The sequence below is a fragment of the Juglans regia genome, chromosome 9 (assembly GCF_001411555.2).
Source record: "Juglans regia cultivar Chandler chromosome 9, Walnut 2.0, whole genome shotgun sequence".
Lineage (NCBI taxonomy): Eukaryota > Viridiplantae > Streptophyta > Magnoliopsida > Fagales > Juglandaceae > Juglans > Juglans regia.
Genome location: NC_049909.1, coordinates 4,220,120 through 4,243,006, shown reverse-complemented (window position 1 = coordinate 4,243,006; position 22,887 = coordinate 4,220,120). Strand labels below are relative to the sequence as shown.

At 38.2% G+C, this 22,887-nt stretch overlaps 1 pseudogene; it reads left to right on the top strand.

Annotated features, from left to right (window-relative positions):
• The first annotated feature begins 22,065 nt into the window (after positions 1–22,065).
• On the top strand, positions 22,066–22,676 carry LOC108996922 (annotated as a pseudogene).
• Positions 22,677–22,887: the final 211 nt, after the last annotated feature.

Here is a 22,887-nt window from a genome sequence, read left to right as displayed (position 1 = left end):
AGTGGGATCATGTTTCAAATGCGGTAAGGATGGGCACTTCATTAGAGAATGTCCATTGCTTGAGGAAAACAACAGATGGCCCAACCCACCTCAAAACTTTAGGCCGAATAACCAAGGCAACAACCAGTGGAGGAATGTACGGCACGAGTGTTTGCTTTGACACCGGGAGAAGCTGAGGACAAGGATGATGTCATCACAGGTATAATTTTCTGACCGTCTCTTAAATTTTTTATTTTGAGAATTAAGGATTATTTATCTTATTATCTCTATGGATGATATGACGTAAACCAGGAATTATTCCCTTATTTCTCAATAAGGCTACTGTTTTATTTGACTCGGGGGCTACCCACTCCTTTATTTCAATGGATTATGTTAAGTTGTGCCCCATTGATGCTGATGAGATGGACTACAATTTGAGGGTCTCAACCCCAACAGCTGATATAGTGACTTGTAACAAGATTATACTCAAGTGTCCATTAACTATTAGCGGGAAGGAAATGCCAACTAACCTGATAGTTTTTTCTATGATTGGGTTTGATGTGATTTTGGGAATGGATTGGTTAGCTTCCAGTTATGCTAGTATTGATTGTTTTAGAAGGGAAGTGGTGTTCAAGTTCCCGGAAGAAGAGGAACTTCGGTTTATGGGTTCCAAGGTGCGCACCCCTCCATCAGTTATTTCTGCTTTTCAGGTTGACAAGTTATTACGTGATGGGTATCAAGGGTATTTGGCTTTTGTGGTGGATGAACCAAAGGAAGAATTGAAACTAGAAGAGATTCCTATTGTGAGAGAATATCTGGAAGTTTTTCCTAAAGATTTGTCTGGATTACTGCCTGAGCGGGAGGTAGAGTTTGCTATTGAATTAGCCCCAGGCACGACGCCTCTTTTCAAAGCCCCTTATCGAATGGCGCCATCAGAGTTAGCCGAGCTCAAAGGACAGTTGCAAGACTTATTAGACAAAGGTTTCATCAGACCTAGTGTGTCACCTTAGGGAGCTCCAGTTTTGTTTGTGAAGAAGAAGGATGAGACAATGAGGATGTGTATAGACTACAGGGAACTGAATCGAGTGACCATAAAGAATTAATATCCGCTGCCCCGCATTGATGATTTATTTGATCAGTTGCAAGGTGCGCAGGTATTCTCTAAAATTGATCTTAAATCGGGTTATCATCAATTAAAGATCAAGGCGGAGGATGTGCCTAAGACAGCTTTCAGGACCAGGTACAGCCACTATGAATTTTTAGTCATGTCTTTTGGTTTAACCAACGCCCCAGCAGTATTTATGGACTTGATGAATCGAGTATTTCATGAGTTCTTGGATAAATTTGTAGTGGTGTATATTGAAGATATATTTATCTACTCCAAGAGCAAAGCTGAACATGAAGACCATCTGAGACAAGTACTAGGGACACTCAGGGATAAGAAATTATTTGCTAAGTTGAAGAAGTGTGAATTTTGGCTTGAGTCTATTGCGTTTTTGGGACATGTAGTCTCAAGGGATGGTATTTCAGTAGACCCTGGGAAAATTGAAGCAATAGTTAACTGGACTCAACCAACCAATGTGCATGAAGTTAGGAGTTTCTTGGGTTTGACTGGTTATTACCGTCGATTTATAGACAATTTCTCAAAAATAGCGGTTCCCCTTACCGCCCTTACTAGGAAGAACAACAAGTATGTATGGACTGAAAAATGTGAGGAAAGCTTCCAGGAACTGAAGAAGAGATTGGTGACAACTCCAGTTCTGACAGTCCCTAGCGAAAGAGGAGGATTTGTGGTTTATAGTGACACTTCGCGATTGGGTTTGGGGTGTGTATTGATGCAGAACGGGAAAGTAATATCATACGCTTCTCTGCAACTGAAGACATATGAGCAAAATTACCCCACACATGATTTGGAATTGGCTACCGTTGTCTTTGCACTTAAAATCTGGAGGCATTATTTATATGGTGAAAGGTGCGAAATCTACACGTATCACAAGAGTTTGAAGTACTTCTTCACTCAGAAAGAACTGAATATGAGACAGAGGAGATGGCTCGAGCTAGTCAAGGATTACGACTGCAATATTAACTACCATCCAGGCAAATCTAATGTTGTAGCTGATGCACTTAGCAGGAAGCCAATGGGACCAGCAATTGCAACTCTTACCACTCAGCCCCACTTATTAATGGACTTGGAAAGAGCTATTATTGAAGTGGTTGTGGGTGACCAGCAGGTATTGATAGCTAGTTTATTAGTTCAACCAGCCTTGATAGACAGAATTAAGCTCGCCCAAAAAGAAGATTCTAAGTTGGCGAGATTAATTGAAGAAGTAGAAAAAGGGGATAAATCTGAGTTTAGTGTTTCTGAAGATGGAGTGTTAAGGTTTGGAAATAGATGTTGTGTACCGGACAATGTTGAAATAAAAAGACTTATCCTTGAAGAAGCGCACCGCTCCCCTTACACAGTTCACCCAGGTAGTACAAAAATATATCGAGATTTGAAAGAGTCTTTTTGGTGGGAGGGCATGAAGAGAGAGATTGCTCAATTTGTGGCACAGTGCCTAACTTGCCAACAGATGAAAGTAGAACACCAAAGACCAGCAGGGTTATTGCGACCGCTTCAGATTCCAGAATGGAAATGGGAGCATATTTCTATGGATTTTATTTCAGGCTTACCACAGACACCGACAGGACAGGAAGCAATTTGGGTGATAGTAGATCGTTTGACGAAGACAGCTCACTTTGTACCTATCAAAGTTTCTTATAAGTTGGAGAAACTAGCCGAGCTATATATACAGGAAATAGTGAGGTTGCATGGGGTACCCGTGTCCATTGTGTCGGATAGAGATCCTCGTTTCACTTTGAAATTTTGGCGAAGCTTACAAGAGGTCATGGGCACTAAGTTAAATTTCAGCACTACATTTCACCCGCAGACGGATGGTCAATCGGAAAGGACTATTCAAATTCTGGAAGACATGTTGAGAGCGTGTATGCTGGATTTTAAGGGATCCTGGATTCGACACTTGCCTTTGGTCGAGTTTGCTTATAATAATAGTTACTAGGCCAACATTGAGATGGCACCTTATGAAACACTTTACGGTAGGAAGTGTAGATCTCCTTTGTATTGGGACGAGGTGGGAGAAAGACAAATTTTGGGTCCAGAAATCATACAGAAGACAACAGAGAAGATTGAGACCATTCGAGCTAGAATGAGAGCAGCTCAAAGTCGACAGAAAAGCTATGCAGATAACTGTCATCGCCAATCAGAGTTTGAGGTTGGGAATAAGGTATTCTTGAGGATTGCACCCATGAGAGGGGTTATGAGGTTTGGAAAGAAGGGCAAGTTGAGCCCTAGATACGTCGGGCCATTTGAGATCCTTGATCGGATTGGACCAGTGGCTTACAGAGTAGCCCTACCACCCGCACTCTCAGGTGTACACAATGTATTTCATGTATCTATGCTGAGGAAGTATGTACCTGACCCCACCCACGTTATTGATTACAAGCCTCTTCAATTTTAGGAAAATCTGACTTATACAGAAGAGCCGGTGCGGATTGTAGAGAGAAAAGAACAAGTGTTACGGAAGCAGACTATTCCATTGGTTAAAGTGGTATGGAATAATCATGCTATCAGTGAAACCTCTTGGGAATTAGAAGAGGAAATGCAAGTCAAGTACCCACAGTTGTTCGACGAAGATTCCAATAGCTTGTGACAAATTCCAATGATGGAATTTTTATAAGGGGGAGAATGTAATACTTGGGCTCTAGGCCCAGCCCTTTTGAAGTCAGTCGGTTGCACGAAGCCCAGCCCACGAACAATTGATGAGGGACTCGGACGGCGTCGTTTTGGTAAGTGTTTCCTTCTCTTTTGAAATTTTTTTTTTCTTTCCGTTGGTTTCTTCTCCTTCTTTCTTTTCTTTTTCTCTTTTCCTTCCCCGCTGCTCTGCTTTCTGAAAACTCCTCCATCTCGCGTGCCTCATCCCCACATCGTTATGGTTATGTGTGGTTTCTCTCATAGAAATTCCTTCCTGCATCACATTTGAAACACCCATATTTTTCTTTACACAGATTTCTGGCCTAACCCTTGGCTAGCACTGCCTTCTCCGTGGGTCTTCAAGCCTCTCGTCGCTGACTTGGATATACGACAGTGAGTCATTTCTCCTCCCTTCCGCTGTTTTCTCTGTGCCTCTTAGATAATTTTGTGAATTTTCTTCCTTTGGGTTTCGGCTTTGTGCAGCGTCTTCGTGGGTCTCGAAAACCTTGGTGCCTTCATTGGAACTATTCCACCCTCTCACTGATCTTACTCTTAATTTTTGTTCCTATACCTTGCTGTTACACATTTTGTAAATACTCTTTTATTTTATTTTCTTCCTTCGGTTTGTCAATCGCACACACACTCTGTCTTGGCTTGCCATGCACGCACTCAGACATTAATCCTTCTTTGTGTAGACCACTAGCGTTTTCAGTGGAGAATTATGTGACATTTGTTTGGGTGTAGACTGAGGTCGAACTTTCGTGACTCTTCTTGGTAAGTCTCTTCGGAAGCTTTGGGTAGTGGTTGGATATTGTGGTTGACTGTGAAATCTAGTAAAGTTGCTGTTTGGTTGTGGCATGGGTAAGATTTTTGCACTGCTACAATAACTTTTGGCAATCTGTTATAGTTAAAAATTTATATTGTGTTGATGTTTTATATGTTGGATTGTGGTGGAGTGTGATGGAATTTTGAAGTTGAGGAGTATGTTTTTTTGGAAGGCGTTGTGAGACTGTTTTGGGCTTTTAATTGAGACTATTTGGTGGAAATTTATGGGTATTTTGAGCTAGTGGTATTGGATATTTTTTTGCAAGTCTTGAATTGTTGAATGACTAAAATATTGATGCGGGCATTGAAAATTCTATTTGAAGGTTGGAGGTGAAGTTTGGTTTGGGTTATGTTTTAATCATTGGAGTTTTTGTTGCTGGTTTTAGAAGTAATTATGGTTAGTTCGGTGTTAATAAAAGGTGGTTGTTTTGGGTTTTAAATGCGAATGGTTTGAGGAAAGAGTTGTTCGGGTTTAATTGTTATGATAGTTATTGAGTTGTGAAGGGACCGTTTTGATTTATTACTCAATAAATAGTAGCTTACTAGATCGGTTATTAAATGTTGGGTATATATTTTGTTTAGGTGGTGTTACTACTAGAGTTCCGACTCAAGGTGTTGATAATACGAAGAAGTCAGATAAGCGGGGTTCATATACTAGTTTTGCATAAAAGAAATAAAATGAGGTTGATTTTGAAAATAAGCATGTTTGTTTTTTAAAAGAAATGATCTGAAAACAATCTCAGATGTTTATTCTGCATATGCATAAATTCAATATAAGAGAAAGTGTTTTTCTGTCATGACTGGTGTAGACATGAGCTAGTTTTGTTCATTTTGTTTCTGAACTATGCAAAAGAGCGAATATAAAAATCTAAAAGTTTTGTTATGAACAAATGAAAATATTTTGATTCTGTTTATCTCGAACATGTGAAGTGATCTAAAGCTATTAAGTATTTTGTTTTTATATGATGCGTCATCTGAAAACCTTGGCATAAAGTTCTAATTCTGTATATGATTGTGATCTGATTCCGATGATATCTATTCTGTTTTCTGTTAAGGCCCAGCCACAGGTATAATGGTGGTTTATAACCCTACCACGGGGGTGAAACATGGCATACGGCCCAGCCACGGATATAATGGTGGTTTATAACCCTACCACGGGGGTGAAACATGGTATACGGCCCAACCACGGGCATAATGGTGGTTTATAATCCTACTACGGGGGTGAAATATGAAATATGGCCCAGCCACGGGTATAATGGTGGTTTATAACCCTACCACGGGGGTTAAACATGGTATTTGTCCCGATGTGATGCTAAGAGATGATATGATTATAATGTTTCAGTTTGGAAATGCCAGTGGATTTTTTTTTTTTTTTGGGAATAAGTTTATTTTTCAGGAAATTTCGCTCTAATGTTTTTGTACCAAGTTTTGTTATTGTTTTTCGAAAGTAAAACAGGTTGTTTTTATAATCTGAAGAAAATGTTTTGTTCTGCTTATCAAATGTTATAAATGCTTATGTTTACATGCTCGTATATGTTCTCTGCTTGCTGAGTTGTTGATAACTCACCCCTTTAATCTTCATAATATTTTAGATAACATTGATGGTTTAGCTAAGGATCAGTATTAGAGTTTATGGAGAAGATTAGCAATGAATTGTTGTTGGGTATCTCGTGGTATTAGTGCTAATGTTGGAAGTTATTTATATATATATATATATATTTTAAGTTGGCTTCAATGGATTTAGACTGTTTTTAGAGACTTATGTCAATGTTATCTTATTTCTAGTTTGTTTGGGACATGAAGAAGAGTTGATATTTTTATTTGGATTGTTGGATTGAAAATTGGATAAATGAGTTTATATGGTTTATTAATTTGAAGTATTTACGTTTGATTTGAAGTTTTGGAAATATATATTCTTGAATTTGGAAGTACATTAGTTTTGTTAGTGTTGATTAGCAGGTTATATGAGTTAATTCTCCGGACCCTGGGGGACCGGCCGTTACAAGCAATATCTTGGAAGTATACGAAGCAATCTATAGTTGCTACGTCTACTATGGAGGCAGAATTCATTGCGTGCTATGATGCAACAACACAAGTCATATGGTTGAAGAATTTTATTTATGGTCTTAAAGTTGTTGACTCCATTCAAAGACCATTAAAGATTCTTTGTGATAACACCGTTGTAGTGTTCTTCTCAAAGAACAATAAGAGCGGAAGCAGAAGCAAGCATATCGACAAAAAGTATTTTAAGTGTGAGAGAGAGCATAACAAATAATGTGGTGTATATTGAGCACACTAGTATAGATTTGATGTTAGTTGATCCAATGACCAAAGGTTTATCGGTAAAATAGTTTTAAAATAATGTGGATCGTATGAGCCTATTAAAGTGTAATTTCTCTTATGTTGCTATATATTCCACATAGAATAAAGTTGAATTTAGTTTCAGTTTTGTGCATAAAGTGACGAATTCGTTATATCCATTGGGTGATTAAGTTGGACCTTAATGACTTTTATTAGTTGTTCATAAATATTTAAGTGACACAGGGGAGGAAAATTGTAACAGCCCGCTAGAAATTCATTGGCGGAATTTCTTTTGACTTTAGGACTCTCGTGAAAACCCCATAAGTTTTTACGAATCGACCTATTGCATAGGTTTTAGTCTGTCAACATAGTCAGTGTTATCACTCACTATGCTGCTAGAAATATGAGTTTTATTTATTTGAGGTGGTTAGAAGTGTCAGAATGCATTATGGTCTACGCCATTAGACTCGGTGGATTATTTAGGATTTTATGGCGCAATAGCCTATTTTCATAATTCCGGACGAAACGTCTGTTGAGAATTGTGAAATTATTTTTAGGGGCACTTCGAGGTTGAATTTCGGTATAATATTTTCACTGTAGGTTAATATGAATATTTATGAATTTTTAGTGTTAAGTTTATGATTCACTTTTTCGAAGTGAATAGTAACCTCGGTAAGCGCACCAATTGCAGTGTTTCGAAATCACAGTGTGGAATGTCCAAATTGGATTAGAGAAGTTTTATTTGGACACTTGGCAAGATCTTAGCCACACTTAGTGAATAATATTAGACACTTGGCACCATGAGGGATGTTTGTTGGATTTGAAGGAATCAAGGTGTGAGATTATGCCACTTAAGCAAAACCTTGTTTCATCTGCTCAACCAAATTGTGCCAGACCAAAGAGGTTTTCAATCATAGTGAAACCCTAAATGGTGGGAATCCAATTGAAAGCCCAAAAGCTTTGTTGAAATCGAAACCCTAAACGGTTTCCCCAAAACCCTAAAGTTGGCCTCTAAACCTTTTCTAATCCGATTTCTAGCATTGTGTTTAATCACTTGATTAAATCACTTCCACATGCTATTAATCCTTCAAATTTGTGTTAGAACATCATTATCCAACCTTGTTAACCTTGAAAAATTGATTGGACCAAGTGATATTGGATTTGGGCTTGATAGCAACCCAAACCCTCTTTAAACCCCAAATTTTAGGCCCATTCGGTTTAGGCCCTTTAAGGCCCACGAATTTGGTCACCATAGGATTGCTTCATGGCTAAGTTTTGTACCCCCACTTGGCTGGCCAGATCTGTACAAGAAGGTCCTAGAAGGTTCTAGAAAGACAAAGCAAAAGGGCCACCTCACTCTTTCACTCTCACACTCCACCTTGAGAAAAGATCTTGGTCTGATTTTTATGAGAAGAAAAGGCCAACACTCAACCATTCATTCAGTCCTATCACTTTACATAGCTTGTGTAAGAAGCTCTTCAGTCCACTTCCCACGAAAAGCAGCTCTCCTTTACACTTTTCCTTCATAGAACACAAAAGACACTCTCGGACAGTTTTTCATACCTCTTTTGAACGCCTATTTCGAAGATTTTGTAAGTGTTTTCTCGCCAAGATTCCTTCATGAAAGTTCTTTCTTTTGGAGTCTAGTTTACGTGGATAACTTATTCGTTCCATTTGGAGATCATTTGATTGGTCAAAAGTTGTTTAGACCCCGGAAAGGTCATTCTGGGCAATAAACTGGAGAGTGTGTTATATTTTGGAGTTTTTGACCAAGCTAATGAATAGATCTTGGTCCGAAATTTTTATGGAGAACTGTTAACATGTTTATATGATTATTGTTTGAGGATTTGTCGCATGATTAAAAGTTTTGGTGAAATATTTTCTTAGGTCTAGAAACTTAGAAACTGGAAGAGGAAAAACAGTTTCTGTTTTGAGAAAGTTTAAATCTTTTATGGTTTAATCTTATTCCAATGGCTTTGATATTTTTATTGGAGGATCCTAAGCATCTTATATACATGTTAGAATGTTATTTTGAAGATATTTGAAGTTAGTTTCGAACATATGAAATTTTATGGAAGGAGATATTCGGTTAGGCCAAAGTGATGATGTTCTTGGCTAAATTTATGTTTTGGTTGATGTTTACCCATGTGATCTTGAGTTTGAAGCTTGGATCTGTTTTAGGACACCTTTTTGAACCATGTGATGTTTTGGTTTGAAGATCACTTCTTTATAAGTCATGGATCAAGAGGTTGATCAAAACAAGTTAGAAACAAAATTCTGTTTTGAACTTTGAAGAGAAACCAAAAAGTTTCAAGTATGGTTTTAGTGATTTTGATGACTTTTGTTCATGATTCAAAACATGATTGTTCTTAAGAATATGTTATGAGTGTGGTAGAAGAAAAATTTTGGTTTAATCATGAGTTTCGAGATTTGAAAGAATTACAACAAAAAGCAAAGGAAATAGCCTTGTAAGCTTCGGCCATATAGAGTTTTGATGGTTGTGTTTAGTTTTAAATTTTTCTGAATTGATTTTTGAGCTTAGGACAAAATTTACATAAGGTATGTAAATTTTGGTGATTTATGGAGTTAGGATGCAAAATCCTTATGTTAGGGGTAAAATGGTCATTTTCCCACATGTAGAGGGTAAAATGGTAATTTTACTCTAAGTTGATATTTTTTCCATATTCCTAATTGTCAGTGATTAAGTTCTAATTTTTAGAAATCACTACTTTCAGTTTCCCGTGATCGCACTTGAGTTTTGCCTCGAAGCGCGAAGATCGAGGTAAGTTAGCTTTTAACTTACTATCAATTTAATGTGTATGTGTGATAAGTAAGGGAACTAAATTGTATGTATGCATGTTATCATATGTGCCATGCCAAGTCATTTCATATTTATCTATTACACAGAATTTATTCTGTCATGAATTATTCATCTGTTACACAAGATATTCTGTCACGTATTGCTATACATGCTATACACTGCAAGTATGTCATGTTAAGTTAAGTATGCCATCTGTTACATGTATTTCTTGTCATGTAATATTCATTGTCACATGTTACGCCACGTTAAGAAATGTTGTCTGTTATATGGTATGCCATGTTACGAAATGTTGTATGTTACATGTATGACATGTTATGAAATGTTCTCTGTTACATTTATGTCTCGAAGTATGTCATGTCTGTTGTCCTACGTTCATGTCACGTTATGTTACGTCAAGATTTTTGTCTTTTATGTCACGTTCATGTTACGTCACGTTACGAAATGTCATGTCTGCCAGTTAAGTCATTCATGTCAATCACGACCCTAAGCGCTAGGATGGGGTAATATCTTAGTGGAACTCCTTTGTTCACGCTGGAGTGTCTAAATAGGTGTGAAATTTCCTGGGTTGACGAAGTACAGTCAACAGGTTGCGAATGGGGCCTAATTAGCTGGTCACCGGAGCGCGCCAGGCACTAACGCCGATGGTGCCACACATTATGTTACGTGTGTCCACAGCAAGTGTGGCACAAACAGATAAGTCATGGGGCCACAACAACTGTGGAGCATGAAGCATGGGGCCACAACAACTGTGGAGCATACACTACGTGAGACACAGCAATTGTGACACGTAGAATACGTGGGGCCACAACAACTGTGGAGTACGTATTAACGCACTCACAGCTGGTATAGACACTTGTGATGTGATGCGGTAATCGGCAGGGACACACGGCTCAAGGGGACCTGTGTACCACCCATATGGTCACGTTAATGATTAAGACTATTGAATAAGATTCCAAGTTCAAGTCATGTTTCACGTTATGTTACGTTCACGCAATCATGGTAATCCCATGAGACAAGAATATGTTTCAAGTTCATGTTATGTTATGTTCACGTTCACGTTATGTTCCAAGTTCATGTTATGTTATGTTCACGTTTACGTTATGTTCCAAGTTCACATTTATGTTATGTCATGCTCAAGTTCATGTTCAAATTATGCATGTTCACGTTCATGTTATGTTTCAAGTCCATGTTATATTTCAAGTTCACGTTCATGCTATGTTTCAAGTCCATGTTATGTTTCAAGTCACATTCATGCTAAACTTCAGTTTCAGTTTAAGTTATGCTAGTTATGTTATGTTGTATGTCAAGTTATGCTATGATTACTTATGATTTGATTATGCATTCATGCTTTTACTGCCATGCATGCATCATTAACCTGTGTGGAAGTTTCCTGTTAACTTGCTGAGATTTGTAATCAAATCTCATTGTGGTAGTCCCAACTACCATTCCTCCCGAATGGTAGATTTTGTTATAGGATCTGAAGGAGAATCGGGAATCGACCAACTAGAAACGGTCGACTAAGCGACGATGCGATGTAGGTGTTAGTACAGTAGTTACCTCAGATTACTACTTGTATTTATGGAGTTCAATCTCCATCACTCTTTTGATCACAACCATTTTGGACTAGTGTTGTAATATCAGTTTTTGAGTATGTCATTATGTATGAAGTATGTTTTAAGTATTTGAGATATTTCAGTTTGGTGCATAGTATTGCTGAAGAAAAAAAAATTATCCGCTGTGAATATTGCATCTTATATGTCATGAACGGGGGCAGGTAACCTTCTGTTGCATGTCTCGACGCTTCAAATGTCCGTCCGATCCCAAGCGGAATTTGGGGGCGTCACAGGGTGGTATCAGAGCAATACGTCTCTGGGTTTAAATCCACATGTCCTTAGGAAATGCACCAAATATTAGGCTTGAAATTTTAGTCTTTACTAGGCTTGAATTTCTTGAAGTATAAGAGATAGTATGTGGCTGTAACACGTGTACTCGTGTGATTTAGGAAGTGACATGACTCGAGGTAGGATACCTCAAAACCCTGAGGGAGTTACAAATTAGGATAATCAGAATTCCCTGATGGATGGAGGATTAGCTGAAGCCGTACGTTTGCTGACTGACATGCTTAGACAACAGCAACATCAGCAAGCACATGTACCCAAACTCGAAGTCAGGGATTGTCTGTGTGAGAAGTTCTTGATCCATCGTTATCCAAACTTTTTCTGGTAATGAAGAGCCACTAAAAGCCGAGAAATGGATTATGGATCTCAAAAGGACAGACGAGATCTGTGGATGTACTGAGGACCAGAAGGTTCTATATGCTGTATACCTATTCTAATGAGAAGTTGGAATATGGTGGGATACACAAAGGCAGCTTCTAGTTAGGGAACTAGGAAGTTTGGATGCATTATCTTGGAAGAGATTTAAGGAAGAGTTGACAACGGATTCTACCCAGATTCTATCAAACAGCTAAAGGCGCAGGAATTCGCGACTTTAACTCAAGGCAGTTGGACCGTAGAATAGTACGTCGCTAAGTTTATGGTGTTAGGAAGGTTTGCACCACACTTGATTTCTACTCAAAGGATGCAGGCAAGAAAGTTTCAAGCTGGACTTTAGCCATGGATCCGTAGCCAAGTAGCTTGCCTAAGAATAAAGAATTACCAAGAGTTAGTAAACGTGGCCACGATAGCAGAGACTGAGCAAAGAGGTCTAGCCATCCAGATCAATACCGAATGAAAGAGAATTTCATTGTATGCTACTGAAGAAAATCTAGAAATGAAGAAGATGTCTACTGGACCAGATAAGGGAGAAGGCATCGAGACTGGTAGCTCAATACTGACCACGTACCCAATATGTGGGATGTCCGGTAAGAATCATGGAGGCAAGTGCAAACTTACCCAAGGACTCTGTTTCAGATGTGGCCAACTTGAGCACTTGATCAGAAATTGTCCTAAAAGAGGCTAGAGAAATGGAACTGTTCCCATTGGAGATTCCAAACCAAAGCCACGACCTCCAGTACTAGCTTAAGTGTATGCAGGTACTTCTAGAGACGCAGATGCTGACGCCCCAGGAACTAAAGGAGTTGGCGCCGTTACTGGTATTTTTCTAAGACCTCTGTATTGTTAAGCTTATTTAAGGTTGATTAGATTGCAATTGATGGTACTATTGCATTATTGATATTTTGGGTAAGTTAAATCATTGAGGTTTATAACTTGTACACAGTTTGATTCAAGCGAGGCCCTATTTTTAGTGATTGTGGTATTGCACGAGAGTTTAGTTCGTACTCTGAATTGTTACTAGGTGATAAGAGTAACATTTCTTATTAAGAGTATTTCCATTCATACCAGTGCAGATATGGACTACCTTTTAGTAGTACGAGGAAGTATATTCAAGGTTGATGAATTAGTATCCCAAGTATTTGGAGTTTGTTGTGATTCGAAGGTTACAATGAAAATTGTGTTCGGAAGAGTACAATGTGTGAGATAAGCTTTGGCTTTAGTAGGATTCACTTATGATAATAGTTTTGTCCAATCGCGAATAAATGGTTTTTGGCGAAACATCGTGTTTGTGGAAACCTAGACTGCCCTTATATTGGAGATATTTATATGGGGAGTAAAATCTTGTCTTAAGGATTTACGTGAACAGTATGATCAAATTCTTTGGATTAGAGTCAGAATAAGAGGCAGCTCATGATGGATAGAAGAGCTATGTCAATCATAAGAGAGAAAGCCTTGAGTTAAGGTTAATAGCTGATCGTTTATCGAGGTACCATCTAGGAGGAGGAACATTTCATTTTGATTATGAAGAAGTAAGCTAGTCCAAGACAGATGGAATTCCTTGAGGAAATAGAGAATGTGATTTCAGTTGTGTAGGGATTAAATTCTTCCAAAATGAACTGCATGAATACTTGAAGTTTTAGATTTAGAGAGTATGCTGGTACGACTTGACCTACCTTGTGGAAGAACTCCAGTACAAATTGATATGATTTGAGAGAAAGAGAGTTAAGAATGGAACATATATATACACGTTGTGGATAATTCTTTGAATAGAGATTTCTTTTAAGCAAGGATTCAGTATCCTAAAAGGTCAGCCTAGAAGTCATTAAGTTTAGGCAGTAACATTTGGGATTGTTATACCCTAATGTTATAGTGATAGTTATTTTGTATAACCATGTGATGGTTATAGATTAGAATAGTGTTGACTACGAGAAGAAGGCGATACCTAAAGAAGAACGAGACCTGCTCCTTGGGCGTGTTGGGGCATCCAGTGATGGGCAATACGTTGGTAAGCAACTTTTCCTTCTGAGCGTATTTTATGTTTGTACTTACGTCGATTTCGAGGACAAAATCTTTTTTTTTAGGAGGGGAGGATGTAACAGCCCGCTAGAAATTCATTGGCGGAATTTCTTTTGACTTTAGGACTCTCGTGAAAACCCCATAAGTTTTTACGAATCGACCTATTGCATAGGTTTTAGTCTGTCAACATAGTCAGTGTTATCACTCACTATGCTGCTAGAAATATGAGTTTTATTTATTTGAGGTGGTTAGAAGTGTCAGAATGCATTATGGTCTACGCCATTAGACTCGGGGGATTATTTAGGATTTTATGGCACAATAGCCTATTTTCATAATTCCGGACGAAACGTCTGTTGAGAATTGTGAAATTATTTTTAGGGGCACATCGAGGTTGAATTTCGGTATAATATTTTCACTGTAGGTTAATATGAATATTTAGGAATTTTTAGTGTTAAGTTTATGATTCACTTTTTCGAAGTGAATAGTAACCTCGGTAAGCGCACCTATTGCAGTGTTTCGAAATCACAGGGTGGAATGTCCAAATTGGATTAGAGAAGTTTTATTTGGACACTTGGCAAGATCTTAGCCACACTTAGTGAATAATATTAGACACTTGGCACCATGAGGGATGTTTGTTGGATTTGAAGGAATCAAGGTGTGAGATTATGCCACTTAAGCAAAACCTTGTTTCATCTGCTCAACCAAATTGTGCCTGACCAAAGAGGTTTTCAATCCTAGTGAAACCCTAAATGGTGGGAATCCAATTGAAAGCCCAAAAGTTTTGTTGAAATCGAAACCCTAAACGGTTTCCCCAAAACCCTAAAGTTGGCCTCTAAACATTTTCTAATCCGATTTCTAGCATTGTGTTTAATCACTTGATTAAATCACTTCCACATGCTATTAATCCTTCAAATCTGTGTTAGAACATCATTATCCAACCTTGTTAACCTTGAAAAATTGATTGGACCAAGTGATATTGGATTTGGGCTTGATAGCAACCCAAACCCTCTTTAAACCCCAAATTTTAGGCCCATTCGGTTTAGGGCCTTTAAGGCCCACGAATTTGGTCACCATAGGATTGCTTCATGGCTAAGTTTTGTACCCCCACTTGGCTGGCCAGATCTGTACAAGAAGGTCCTAGAAGGTTCTAGAAAGACAAAGCAAAAGGGCCACCTCTCTCTTTCACTCTCACACTCCACCTTGAGAAAAGATCTTGGTCTGATTTTTATGAGAAGAAAAGGCCAACACTCAACCATTCATTCAGTCCTATCACTTTGCATAGCTTGTGTAAGAAGCTCTTCAGTCCACTTCCCACGAAAAGCAGCTCTCCTTTACACTTTTCCTTCATAGAACACAAAAGACACTCTCGGACAGTTTACCTCTTTTAAACGCCTATTTCGAAGATTTTGTAAGTGTTTTCTCGCCAAGATTCCTTCATGAAAGTTCTTTATTTTGGAGTCTAGTTTACGTGGATAACTTATTCGTTCCATTTGGAGATCATTTGATTGGTCAAAAGTTGTTTAGAACCCGGAAAGGTCATTCTGGGCGATAAACTGGAGAGTGTGTTATATTTTGGAGTTTTTGACCAAGCTAATGAATAGATCTTGGTCCGAAATTTTTATGGAGTACTGTTAACATGTGTATATGATTATTGGTTGAGGATTTGTTGCATGATTAAAGTTTTGGTGAAATATTTTCTTAGGTCTAGAAACTTAGAAACTGGAAGAGGAAAAACAGTTTCTGTTTTGAGAAAGTTTAAATCTTTTATGGTTTAATCTTATTCCAATGGCTTTGATATTTTATTGGAAGATCCTAAGCATCTTATATACATGTTAGAATGTTATTTTGAAGATATTTGATGTTAGTTTCGAACATATGAAATTTTATGGAAGGAGATATTCGGTTAGGCCAAAGTGATGATGTTCTTGGCTAAATTTATGTTTTGGTTGATGTTTACCCATGTGATCTTGAGTTTGAAGCTTGGATCTGTTTTAGGACACCTTTTGAACCATGTGATGTTTTGGTTTGAAGATCACTTCTTTATAAGTCATGGATCAAGAGGTTGATCAAAACAAGTTAGAAACAAAATTCTGTTTTGAACTTTGAAGAGAAACCAAAAAGTTTCAAGTATGGTTTTAGTGATTTTGATGACTTTTGTTCATGATTCAAAACATGACTGTTCTTAAGAATATGTTATGAGTGTGGTAGAAGAAAAATTTTGGTTTAATCATGAGTTTCGAGATTTGAAAGAATTACAACAAAAAGCAAAGGAAATAGCCTTGTAAGCTTCGGCCATATAGAGTTTTGATGGTTGTGTTTAGTTTTAAATTTTTCTGAATTGATTTTTGAGCTTAGGACAAAATTTACATAAGGTATGTAAATTTTGGTGATTTATGGAGTTAGGATGCAAAATCCTTATGTTAGGGGTAAAATGGTCATTTTTCCACATGTAGAGGGTAAAATGGTAATTTTACTCTAAGTTGATATTTTTCCATATTCCTAATTGTTAGTGATTAAGTTCTAATTTTTAGAAATCACTACTTTCAGTTTCCCATGATCGCACTTGAGTTTTGTCTCGAAGCGCGAAGATCGAGGTAAGTTAACTTTTAACTTACTATCAATTTAATGTGTATGTGTGATAAGTAAGGGAACTAAATTGTATGTATGCATGTTATCATATGTGCCATGCCAAGTCATTACATATTTATCTGTTACACAGAATTTATTCTGTCATGAATTATTCATCTGTTACACAAGATATTCTGTCACGTATTGCTATACATGCTATACATTGCAAGTATGTCATGTTAAGTTAAGTATGCCATCTGTTACATGTATTTCTTGTCATGTAATATTCATTGTCACATGTTACGCCACGTTAAGAAATGTTGTCTGTTATATGGTATGCCATGTTACGAAATATTGCATGTTACATGTATGACATGTTATGAAATGTTCTCTGTTACATTTATGTCTCGAAGTATGTCATGTCTGTCGTCCTACGTTCATGTCACGTTATGTTACGTCAAGATTTCTGTCTTTTATGTCACGTTCATGTTACGTCACGTTACGAAATGTCATGTCTGCCAGTTAAGTCATTCATGTCAATCACGACCCTAAGCGCTAGGATGGGGTAATATCCTAGTGGAACTCCTTTGTTCACGCTGGAGTGTCTAAATAGGTGTGAAATTCCCTGGGTTGACGAAGTACAGTCAACAGGTTGCGAATGGGGCCTAATTAGCTGGTCACCGGAGCGCGCCAGGCACTAACGCCGATGGTGCCACACATTATGTTACGTGTGTCCACAGCAAGTGTGGCACAAACAGATAAGTCATGGGGCCACAACAACTGTGGAGCATGAAGTATGGGGCCACAACAACTGTGGAGCATACACTACGTGAGACACAGCAATTGTGACACGTAGAATACGTGGGGCCACAACAACTGTGGAGTACGTATTAACGCACTCACAGCTGGTATAGAAACCTGTGATGTGATGTGGTAATCGGCAGGGACACACGGCTCAAGGGGACCTGTGTAGCACCCATATGGTCATGTTAATGATTAAGACTATTGAATAAGATTCCAAGTTCAAGTCATGTTTCACGTTATGTTACGTTCAAGTTTACGTTCACGCAATCATGGTAATCCCATGAGACAAGAATATGTTTCAAGTTCATGTTATGTTATGTTCACGTTCACGTTATGTTCCAAGTTCATGTTATGTTATGTTCACGTTTACGTTATGTTCCAAGTTCACATTTATGTTATGTCATGCTCAAGTTCAAGTTCAAATTATGCATGTTCACGTTCATGCTATGTTTCAAGTCCATGTTATGTTCCAAGCTCACATTCATGTTATGTTTCAAGTCACGTTCATGCTAAGCTTCAGTTTCAGTTTAAGTTATGCCAGTTATGTTATGTTGTATGTCAAGTTATGCTATGATTACTTATGATTTGATTATGCATTCATGCTTTTACTGCCATGCATGCATCATTAACTTGTGTGGAAGTTTCCTGTTAACTTGCTGAGATTTGTAATCAAATCTCACTGTGGTAGTCCCAACTACCATTCCCCCGAATGGTAGATCTTTTACAGGATCTGAAGGAGAATCGGGAATCGACCAACTGGAAACGGTCACCTAAGCGACGATGCGATGTAGGTGTTAGTACAGTAGTTACCTCAGATTACTACTTGTATTTGTGGAGTTCAATCTCCATCACTCTTTTGATCACAACCATTTCGGACTAGTGTTGTGATATCAGTTTTTGAGTATGTCATTATGTATGAAGAATGTTTTAAGTATTTGGGATATTTCAGTTTGGTGCATAGTATTGCTGAAGAAAAAAAAAATTTATCCGCTGCGAATATTGCATAATGCTATATGCATGTTAGGAATATTGCATCTTATATGTCTTGAACGGGGGCAGGTAACCTTGTGTTGCATGTCTCGACGCTTCAAATGTCCGTCCGATCCCAAGCGGAATTTGGGGGCGTCACATCAACAATGCAAAACCATTTGGCTTCATGTCCTAAAAATCCTCATAAACGAGGTCCTTTGGATAGGTACCAAAAAATATTAACAGGTGAGGTAACACATGAGGAGGGGGTTGGAGAGAGTGATGGTATGTTAAGGAGTCTTGTAACCCACAAATATAGTAAAGATATTGTGAGGTTGGCGATTGCAGAGATGGTAATTATCGATGAGTTACCATTTTGAATTGTTGAAGGACAGGGATTTAAGAAAGTGTATTGGGCTTTTGAACCTCGGTTTAAAGTGCCATGTCGTGTCACAGTGGCAAAAGATTGTATGAAATTGTATGAAAGTGAAAATGAAAAACTGAAAAAAGTGTTAAAAAATGGTGGCATGACGATTTCGTTGACGACCGATACATGGACATCAATACAGAATTTGAATTATATGTGTCTAACTGCACACTTCATTGATCAATATTGGAAATTGCAGAAAAAAATTATTAACTTTTGTTTAATCCCTAATCATCGAGGGGAAACTATTGGGAGATATGTTGAGTCATGCTTGTATGATTGGGGCATTGATAGAATATTTACTGTGACAGTTGATAATGCAAGTTCAAATGATACTGCAATTTCATATTTGAAACAGTTTTTTAGTGAAAATTTGTTGAGGGGTAAGTATATGCACAAGAGATGTTGTGCTCATATATTGAATCTTATTGTGAATGAGGGTTTGAAGGAGTGCAATGACACCATCACAATGGTGAGAAATGCAGTTAGATACGTGCATTCATCTCCCGCAAGATTAGACAAGTTTAAGAGATGTGCTGAAAAAGAAAAAATTGATTGTAAGAAAATGTTGTGTCTTGATGTACAAACACAATGGAACTCAACTTATATGATGTTGGAGGCAGTTGAGAAGTTTGAGAAGGCTTTTAGGCAGATGAAGAATGAGGATTATAATTACCTCTCTTATTTTAATGATGACGCTGGGTCTTGGCACATGGGGCCTCCTAAAGCTAGGGAGTGGGAGACAGTGAGGGTTTTTGTTAAATTTTTGGAGATGTTTTATGATGCTACTAATAGATTTTCTGGGTCTTTATATGTGACAGCCAACACCAGTTTTTTGGAGATTTGTGATCTCCAAAATGAGTTGATGGAGTTGAGCGAGAGTCCTAATAGTTGCTTGAGGAGTATGGCCATAAATATGAGAACAAAGTATGATAAGTATTGGGGGTCATTAGACAGGCTGAACTTGTTCTTGTTAGTTACAGTTGTGCTTGATCCACGAAGCAAGTTAGGACTTCTTACTTTCCACTTGAAAAAATTTCATGATGAGTTTCGTGCTAAGGAGTTGGTGTCGAGTGTGAAACAATTATTGAAAGATTTGTATGCAGAATATAATGTGGAATTCGGCTCCACCACGAGTAGCCAAGAATATGTGCCCCCTCCGACATCTAGAACCATGAATGATGGTGATGGCAAGTGTGAGACCAAATGGTTCTATGAGTGGTATAAAGCATCTTCCGCCATGGGATCTACTATTGCCAAAACAGAAGTAGATCGATATTTATTAGATGGTTGTGAGGCACTCTCCATATCGTTTGACTTGTTGACTTGGTAGAAAATTAATGAGGCAAACTATCCTATACTTGCGAGGATTGCACGAGACTTATTGGCTATGCCTGTTTCCACGGTTCCGTTTGAGTCAGCATTTAGTACGGGAGGTCGTGTGCTTGACCCTTTTCGGAGTTCATTGGCTCTGAGAACTGTTGAAGCACTGATTTGTACTCAAAATTGGTTAAGACATCCAGCAACAACCATTGATATCCGGGAGGCTATGGATAATGTGGAGAGCTTCATAGTAGAATCAGGTAATATTTTATTTGTTTTCATTGTAATTTAATTTTAGTATTTTTTATAAACCAAATTCACTAACATTTGATGTTTTATTTTTATTATTAATATTTATTAATGTTTGTATATAGAGTTGGGCACACAATCAAACGTGACAAGTATTGAAGATTGAAGGTTGACGGCGTGAAGTTGAAGAAGCAAGTAGCAACTATCCAATTTGTTGTCATTTAATTATGTTATATTTTTTAGTTGCATTTTGCTATGCTTAACTAACTATATTTATTTTTGATTTTGTTTTTTTTAATATGTATTGAGTAATACTAAACATCTAGTGAAATTATTTTTATTTATTTTTTAATTATGTAATAAGTAGTAAGTAATAATTAATATAGTTAGTTAGTAATAGACTAATACTAGAAAATTATAAATGATATTACTATTAAAATTTAAAATGAAATCAACTCAAAAAAAGCTCAAAAAGAACTTGGATAATGAAATAAGGAAAAAAAAAAGCCCAAAACAGTTTGTTGAATTGACCCAATTAGAATAGAACAAAGGCCCAAAAGAAGGGCCCAAGAAAAGCAAAACCAATCAAACCAGACGGCCCGAAAGCCGGCCGGTTTCAGCCCTTAAGTCGGTCGGTTTCGATCGGTTTTCTTCCTCTTAAGTGACCGGTCGGTCGGTTTCGGTTTCATGAGAAAACCGAACCGATCAGATCGGTTTTCAGCCCTACTTCTAATGCCTCCCATCTCCCCCTTCTTATGTTTCTCATTTCAGCATGATTGGCAAATGTAACACTAAACAAACCATCTTTTGAATGAGCCCATATTTGCTTATTTGGGAGCCCAGCAATACTGACAGGTAATCTGCAAATTACATTAGCTTCATCATCATGGAATACTTGCCTCACTAGCTCTTCATTCCACCATTTATTCTCAATAATTAGATCCTCCACTCTTGCCTCAGCATTTAGGATGTTCACAAGAGATTGAATTTTAAAAGTTACTGCCTTAGGAATCCACCTATCTTCCTAAATTTTTATATTCTTGTCATCCCCTACTCTCCAAACCAAACCATCATTTAGTAACTCCATAGAACCCCATAGGCTCCTCCAAACAACAGAAGGCTTAGACCCCAAAAAGGCTTGCAAGATCATAGAATTTTGAAAATATTTTTCCTTAAGAATTATTGCAGCCATAGATTGAGGGTTTAACACCACCCTCCAACATTGCTTTTCAAGTAGAGCCCTCTTAAAAGCATCTAATTCTCTAAAACTCAATACTCCAATAGCTTTTGACATTCTCATTTTTGCCCAACTCCTCCACCGGATTCTATTGTCCCTTTGCTTAAATCCCCACCAGAACTTTGTCATTTGCAATGCTATCTCTTGACATAGTTTCAAAGACAATTTAAAGACACTAATATAATACGTGGGAATAATTTGGATGGCTGCCTTTAGAAAAACTTCTTTACCTGAAGGTGATAAAAATTGATTTATTTTTTTCATACTCTATCTTTGATGTTACTGAGGGTAAGGATGGTTTGAAAACACAAGGTTGTGTTTGTTTTTTTTTTTTTTCTTTTTTAACATAAGATTGTGTTTTAAGAGAGGATAAATTTGATATTTGATATGTAAGGTGTGTCATTTCGTGTTTTATTAGTGTCGTGAGTTGTGGCATTTTTCTAAAAGTTATGTTCAAAGCCCTAGAAATCTAGAATCCGAAAATCGAAATCCGCATCAGGCTGCCCCGATCGTACCACCATGGGAAACACGGAGAAGCTCTTGAATCAGATAATGGAGCTTAAATTCACCGCCAAATCTCTTCAACGCCAAGCTAAGAAGTGCGAGAAGGATGAGAAATCCGAGAAGCTTAAAATCAAGAAGGCCATGGAGAAGGGCAACATGGACGGGGCCAGAATCTACGCCGAGAACGCCATCCGCAAGCGCATCGAGCAGATGAACTACCTCCGCCTCACCTCTCGCCTCAACACCGTCGTTGCTCGCCTTGACACCCAGGCCAAGATGACCACCATCAACAAGTCCATGGCCAACATCGTCAAATCCCTAGAGTCGACGCTCGCCACCGGCAATCTCCAGAAGATGTCCAAGACCATGGACCAGTTCGAGAAGCAGTTCGTTAACATGGAGGTCCAGGCCGAGTTCATGGAGAGCTCCATGGCGGCTCTACCTCCCTCTCTACGCCGGAGGGAGAGGTCAACAGCCTTATGCAGCAGGTCACCGATGATTACGGCCTTGAGGTCTCTGTTGGGCTGCCTCAGCCTGCCGCCCACGCTGTGGCGGCCAAGGAAACCGAGAAGGTCGACGAGGACGACCTCTCGAGGTGCCTCGCTGAGCTTAAGGCCAGAGGGTAATCGATCGAATTAACAATGAGGCTGCTTGTTGATGACTTCTTATTATGAGATTGTGATATGTGTATGATGCTTTGTACTTAATACATTATGTATATTTGACTGAATTCTGTCTTGGGATTATTGCTATTGTAGACTATGCGGTTATTTTTTTGGGTGTCACTGCCTTTAATGTGGCTTTTGTGAATTTGGTTTTAAGTACGTAGGTGCATAG